Source organism: Argiope bruennichi, chromosome 9 (genome assembly GCF_947563725.1).
Source record: "Argiope bruennichi chromosome 9, qqArgBrue1.1, whole genome shotgun sequence".
In the NCBI taxonomy this organism is placed as follows: domain Eukaryota; kingdom Metazoa; phylum Arthropoda; class Arachnida; order Araneae; family Araneidae; genus Argiope; species Argiope bruennichi.
Window position 1 is genome coordinate 99,974,958 of NC_079159.1, and position 7,533 is coordinate 99,982,490.

At 26.6% G+C, this 7,533-nt stretch overlaps 1 protein-coding gene across 6 annotated transcripts in view; it reads right to left on the reverse strand.

Moving 5' to 3' along the window:
* The window catches only part of LOC129984036 (uncharacterized), a 47,231-nt gene extending 40,370 nt beyond the window's left edge, over positions 1 to 6,861 (reverse strand). For 3 of the 6 annotated variants that reach the window (XM_056093798.1, XM_056093792.1, XM_056093793.1), the window contains exon 1: positions 6,592 to 6,766. The gene's annotated coding sequence lies outside the window, so the exon portion shown is untranslated. The other 3 variants (XM_056093795.1, XM_056093797.1, XM_056093794.1) reach the window with 3 other exon arrangements.
* Positions 6,862 to 7,533: the final 672 nt, after the last annotated feature.

Below are 7,533 nucleotides of genomic sequence, written 5' to 3' on the forward strand. Positions count from 1 at the left end.
CTAAATTGCTCTCTTAAAGCTTCTGTTCCTAAAATTATTTCATTCTACTATTCATTGAAAATTTCTATTCCATACTTTTTTTTTCTTTTTTCCAACTAGAAATTGTCCCTTCAATTTTCTCCTTTTTGAATTTCAATTAATAGCTTCATCTATAATGTGTTTTCAGTTTTTTTTCTTATTATCATTTTGAGATTGTAATCTTTGCTCATCTATTTCTTCAACATACTTTGAGTAAGAATTTTTTTTTTTTTTTAACATATAATTATTAGTTTATGATTGAGAAAGTACCCATTCCACTACATTTTTTCAATTTACCTAAAATAAACACATTAAATTTTCATTCTCAATACTTTCATAAAAGAAAATACCCTTTTAACAATGGGGACTGCCTATTGGATTTTCAACCGACCATGGGGTAGAACCATCAGAATCTTAATTATCACCCACAATTTCTGATAAGATTCTCAGTCATCTAAATTTTTGTTAAAAACCTATTTTATTTTGATATTTCTCCTCAAATATTACAAAACTGAAGATCACAACATTCATAAAGCTCTAAATTATGTTAAAATCGAATTGCATTCTTTTTCCTAAAGTCACTTGAATTCAGAAGAATAGAAATGGCTTTGATTTTGTAATAGGAGAAATATTTATTTTGTAATAGTTTCATCATTCTTTTTTAATCTATTCATACTTCTAGCGAATATTAGTTCTTATCCAAAATCCTATATATATGAAGCCCTGACATTCATGCTTCAAAACACAGAGGTGTTTAAAAAATAATAATAAATAAATAAATTTTTAAAAAGTTTTTTTCTTCTATTGTATTTTGCACTAATTTTGATGATATCAGCATGCTAATCTTCATTTAAACCCATAAATGCTATTTACAGTTTTTAGGCTTTCATGGCATTGAAAGCGTTCTAGCAAAAAGAGACGATTTTCTTTACATCCACTTCCAAAAATTACAAAAATAGACAACTTTTCTATTCTGATGTTAAAAATAGTTAAATAATTTGGTCGATAACAAAAAAAAAAAAAAAAAAAATCTCTGACAGGCAGTGTCAAATCTTTGCAATAAATAAATATGATTTGGATTTTAACGCAGAAAATATGCACTCTTTAACATTCTCAATGTACATCAGCAAATGTCTCACATTTCAATAGGCTCATTCAACAGTAATTGCATTATTCTCTAGTTACATAATTTTACGAAACATTTGGGGAAGTTTTCCACAATCGGAAAATTTTAGGTAATCCTTTCAATTCCTTGCCTTTTTGAATTTGAACATACTAGATTTTAAAAAATGGCCAATATCCCATATGAATACAATTTCACCTTGTCTAAATGAATTGTTGATTGTATTACTTATTGTATGAATTGTTGATTGACTACAACCAACAAGATCTATAAACAAACTTTTCAATTATTGATGAACTATGTATTGAAACAAATAAAATCTTCCTCAAGTCTAATTTTTCAATAAAATTATAAAATTATCATAAAATGTTTTTGGCTGTGGAATGATTGGTGAAAATTGACTCATATTTCTGATTTTAACTTCTTTTTTATATACATAATTTTTTTATTCCAACGTCAAACATGTAATTTTATTTGCTTTGTTTGCAAAGAATCCTTGAATATTTAATAAAATATTAGACTACATACATTAAAACAATTTTAAAATAATAATAAAACAGTTAAAAATAATATTTTAATAAAACACCTAAAACAGTTCAATTGAATTACACTTTAACTTGGAAAAACTACAAAACAGCAATTTTATTGTTTAAGTTGTTAGGTGAACATCTAAAACTATATCTATAACTATACAAGTTCACTATATTTGCTCCCAGATACTGGAGAAGAGAAAGAGGTATAAATATTGTAATATGGATTTTTCTCATTGAAGTAAAATACTATAATATGAGAGAAAGATTTTAAACAGGAATGTTATAGATTGAAATGTCTCATATAACGAGCCATTAAATAATAAGAATAATCAAAATAATAGATCAGGCTTAAATAGACCAGGAATAAATTTTTAAAAATATATAAATCTGAAAAATATCAAATTTTTTTGTCACTTATAAATTAACAGTGAAAGAACCATAACTCACCAAAGGTAGCTCAAAAACATCACAACCTATGAGTACATTTGAACACATTGCCTCTAGTTTACAAGAAGAAAACAAGCTTATGTTTTTTACACACATGAATAAAATTGTATTTTCCCCAATAAATAACCACTTTTTCACTATTAGTTAATAAATACCAATTTTTTTTCCCCCGATCTGGATGAAATTCTTTTAACTCCACGTAGTATGCAATATATAAAAGGAAGTCCTTCATAAAGATTTCAGATTGATATTTGTATCCTTTCTTGAAAAATTAAACTTTGTAAAAAATATACAATGGTAAAAAAATGCCTATAATTCTTTTATACTTACATAAATTTATTAACCAAAAAAAATCCATTATAAAAATGTTCTATGATTTCAAATGGCATTACAATGATTCAATTTTTAAAAAAAAAAATTATTTCTATCAGTGAATTCCAACAAAAAAAAATTACAACAACAGAAAAAACTGCAAGCACTTTTTAACTCTTTATTCATTGAAAAAATAGAGCAGATATTGATATTTCATTCTTTGAAAAAATAAAGTGAATATTGATTTTCTATTCTTTGAAAAAATAAAGCAAATATTGATCAGAAATTTTTATCAGATATTTATTTTTGTTTAACACATACTTTTGGGGGATTGCAAAAAATGTACTCATATAGAAAAAAATTTAAATATATTTCTAATTTTATACTTTTTAAAATTTTCCCTGTTTTATTTAAACTATTATAAATGTTCGACAATTTATTATAGCTTTTTTTAATACCTATAACCTCTTAGTCTAAATTTTCTCCCAAGATAAATGTGATAATTGATGTTACAATTTTCCTCTCTTCTCCAATTCAGTCTAATAAACAGCTTACAATGTCTGTTCCTAGATTTCATGTTCAACCCCACAACTTAAACCGGTAAAATTATTATTAAGTTATTATACTACATATTAATATTCCTTATGACACTTCAAAGGAACCATAATGTATGATTTACAGCTAGATGAAGTTAGGAGTATTTTCTTAGCCTACATATGAAATTTTGATGCCTGGAAACATTTGAAGGGTTTGCTGCAAAAAGGATGTAGCTCCAATCTAGGGGAATATGGTTGGGGAATTTGGCTCCAACCTAGGAGAATTTGGTTACATGTACTATCATATGGTAAAATAAAAACTTGTTTGTTTGGTGCCAGAAAGATGTCACTCCAATTGTTAGTTCTTGCGTTACTCAAGCAATAGAGCTGTTTGTCTCATTAGTTTGTTGCAATATAAAGGTAGCTTCTAGTGCTACCGCCATTTTCCCCCACTAATTGTGCCTTCGGAAACAAAACAAAAAACAGAGAAAGACGTACAAGGAAAGTAGAAATAGTTTTTCTACTGTGCGAGTTGACTGGTATCATAGAGAAGACAAGTAAAAAGTTTGTTGTTACTAAAGTTACCTAAGGAATGATTTTCAACTTTGTTGACCTATTAAAAGGTTTCTTCCTGGAAACTCCTTACATCATTTCTAATGGTAACAAAAGTATTTTATAATGAAATACAGAGTTTTTACTTATGAAAAATCCCAAATTAATACAGGAAACATATTATGTAAAGAGAGCGTTGCACTACTCTGTAAAAGACAGTAAGAATATTCAACATCCAAAACATTACTCCATTAATGTTAAACAAGATCCAGCCATCTTATTCCTACTCTCTTCCACTTAAGAGCCCAAAACATAAAGATGTAATGGAACTAGCTCACAAATACGTCCCACAAAATGATATATAGTTCTACGATAGCCTATAACCCGACAACGCAGCAGATGAGCCAACGTTACAGAGGGGGAGTGTGATAATTAAAAAGAATACAATTTTTGTTTTTAAAGCCTAATTGTATATATTTTTTGTTAATTTACTTTAGATAAAATAATATTATAGTAAACTGCATTTTTAGTGTAATATATTTTTCATACGGGTAAACAAATTATCTATTTGGTTGCAAGAAAGAGGTAACTCCAACATTCCACTATATGCCATGTCATCTGGAAAATACATTTTTGAGTAAAAATACTGTCGTAATATGCAAGAACAATTAAGAAGATTGATGGAAGAAAAATCTTCACACAATCTTGAATTTAGAATTTTCAAAAGTTTTTTACAGCTTCCAGCAAACTTGAATAATTGGGGCTTCCTTTTTTACAGCAAACCCTTCATTACTCATAATAAATTTAAAATCCCTTTGCCAGAGTTATATGAATAACAATTCAGCTTTATGATCTTTTCATTTCTGCAATTAAACACAGTGAAGACAGAATGAATGCATACAAATATTATCTCTAGTAGCTGAATCTATCAACTCCTTAGAAGTTCTGGTTAATTGCTTTCTTTTCCCCTAAACTTCACAGAGAGAAATGGCAGTATTCCCATTTCAACACCTTTTATCATTGATGGAATATTGAAAGCAAAACCCTGTCACAAACTGGTTTTTGCTTCACTCCCAAAATTGAATAAATGCACATTTCACCAATTCTTCAATAACTTTTTGTGGACTTAAAAAGATCAAATATTTTTCTAGGCCTCAGGAATAGTAAAGGAAATTTAAAGGAGCCTTGTTTATTCTCATAAGAAATAAATATTTCCATACTCAGTGGATGATTATTAGATATACTTACTCATAGAAAAAAGATTCTACTCGCTCCTCTGTAACGTTTAGACTATGAAATTTACAAGTGTATTGCAGCAGAAAAATGATGGCCATAAGCTTATAGCAGCAATTCTAGATAGATATGCAGAAAAACAATAGTGCAATGAATACAAAAAGAGAGTTGCGTTTGAATGACTTTCCAATGTACCAAGATTGTTATAAAATTTAATTTTTTGCAAAAATATTTTTTTTATTAATTTCCAAATAAATTCATATTTCCATTTATTTATAAAAATAAATAATTCATTACTTTACTTATTACTCCATTTGACTGTTATTATATTTAACTTTTATGTCGAGCATAATGAGTTTGCACAGAAGTCGACAATGCCGCGTATATAGTAAGGGCAAGTAAAAAAAATTTCTTTATAATAATAATTTAATAACTTCAAAGCACTGAAAAGTGAAATGATGAAAACAGTAAACAAAAATAAATCTAGATCTGAATTCAGACAGTAAAAATTTAAGATAAAGCTTTTAAGATATATTTTTAAAAGATACAATTCCAGAACCCATATAAGAAAGTTTTAATTCTTCAGATTCCATGTACACATTCCATAATTATATTTCCTGAAAACGCAGATAAGAAACATTTCATAATTATATTTCAATGTCTCCAACAGATAAAATGAATGACATTGGGATAGGAAAAGAAAGAAAATTATTTCTTCAATTGCCAAATTCTAAATCCTAATCAGCAAAATGAGTAATTCTCAATTTTAACTTTGTATTTTGAGAATAAAAGAAAAGAAAACAGGGAAATTTCTTATAAATTACGCATAAAGTAATCAGAGGCAAATAAACCCTTTACAGGCCCTTAAACAATTCTTCAGTGATTATTCTTAGTTTTTACTTGCTGTCAAATTACCAAAACCATTTTTTTTTATTGGTTTTACTTTAATTTCTACACAAACAATTTTAAATAACAATTTTTTGACAAATGGAATGTAAAAAATGTAATTAACAGTTCGTTAACAAAAAAGTTGATTTCAGTATCTCAAGTATTAAAAAAATGAAAATATCAACTAAACAATAAAATAAATAATAGAATTTTTTAACTTTCAACGCCAATTACAGGTTTCTGTGGGCTAAATTTTGCCTCTTATGCCAGTTTAGATAAAAGTAAAAGTATTCTTCACATATGTATTAGAAAGTTCAACCGATCTAAACTGGCATAAGAGGCAAATTTTAGCCCACAGAAACATGTCATTGGAAGTATCTGAGAGACGAGACATCTCATCGGTAGCGTTGAAAGTGTTAACATAGCCTAAATACTGATTAATTAAAAGATTTAGTTTTTTTAAATTTTATAAAGTAAAACATTTTTTTAAATATAAAGTAATCTAATTTTTAGTTATAATATAAAATTCCACTTGTAGTAATTAATTAATTAGAAAAGTAGTTAGATTAATGTTTTAAAATTTAAAAAAAAAACGCGATTTTAATCTGAATAATTTCGTTCGCACGACTCTTGTCCAAACAATTAAATTACTCTAAAAATATAGTTAAAAAATTTTTTTTAAATTACGGCGGAGTCGTAATTTTGTAATGCCTATAATAATGCTCCTTAATTAAAAAGCTAATCTATAATCGGATACTGCAAGTAACAAATTGGGTGTAGTTAAAATATATGATTTTACATATTTTTTGGCGCCAATTTCGACAATAAAAAAAATCACTTAACTTCTGCATTACACTTCTACAAATACAAAAACTTGAAGAATTATTTAATAAATTGGAAGATTTTAATTTCAGAAGTCAAGTAACGGCGAAATAAAATTTAAACTTACCATAAATCTCACATCACATCAAAAAAATCATTTGACATATTTTAAATATCAACACCAAAACATCAAAAAGTGTTACTCGATTTCAGAACTATTGTTTACTTAGTTATATGCTAAACTTATTCTAACTTAAATTCAAGTAAAAAAAAAATTAAGTATTTATTAGTAGAATATGGAAATAATTGACGTACCTTCAATTATCTCCAAAAATATAGTTATAGACAGTTGTGGAGCCATTGCAGTAAACATCATAGTAAAAGTTGTGGTAATGACCATGCTCAGATTTACCAGAACTAAAACATCGAAATTAGTAAAATCAATAAATAGCCTCGTGCAAGTGATCCATCCTATCTGATGATATTCCGAAGATTTATATTAGTTTTTTAAAAAATGTTTTTCAATCTTCAAGAAAATTTTAATCTAGCATTTCACCAAGTCATAGAATACACTTTACTACATATAAAAGCAGTACATATTGTTTACAATTGCAAATATCTTTGTTACTGTTGTTTTAAAATACATGTTTTGTTATATATGGCGCAACACATATACATATATTTCCTAAAAATGATATCCAAGATGATCAATTTAAAGTGGATACGCGAATAAAAACGGAAATGATTTAAGAATATTATTATGATATAGTAAAAATTAAACTGAATTAAAGAATAAATTATGAAATAGAAATTTAATAATAATTAAAAAGAAATATGATTTTAAAATAATTATTTAACCCTAGAAGCACCACAATGTTGTATAATATTTGGAAAATATTAAACAATATTTTAAATATTGAGGTATATTGAATGTCGTATCAACAATATTATACAAAATCAAATAATATTAAAGATGGCCCGAAATTTTTTTAAGTATTGAAAACTTAATATTTCAGTCTTAATGTATTAGTTTTTCCTTAATAATTCAGTTTATTTGAGATTTGATTTC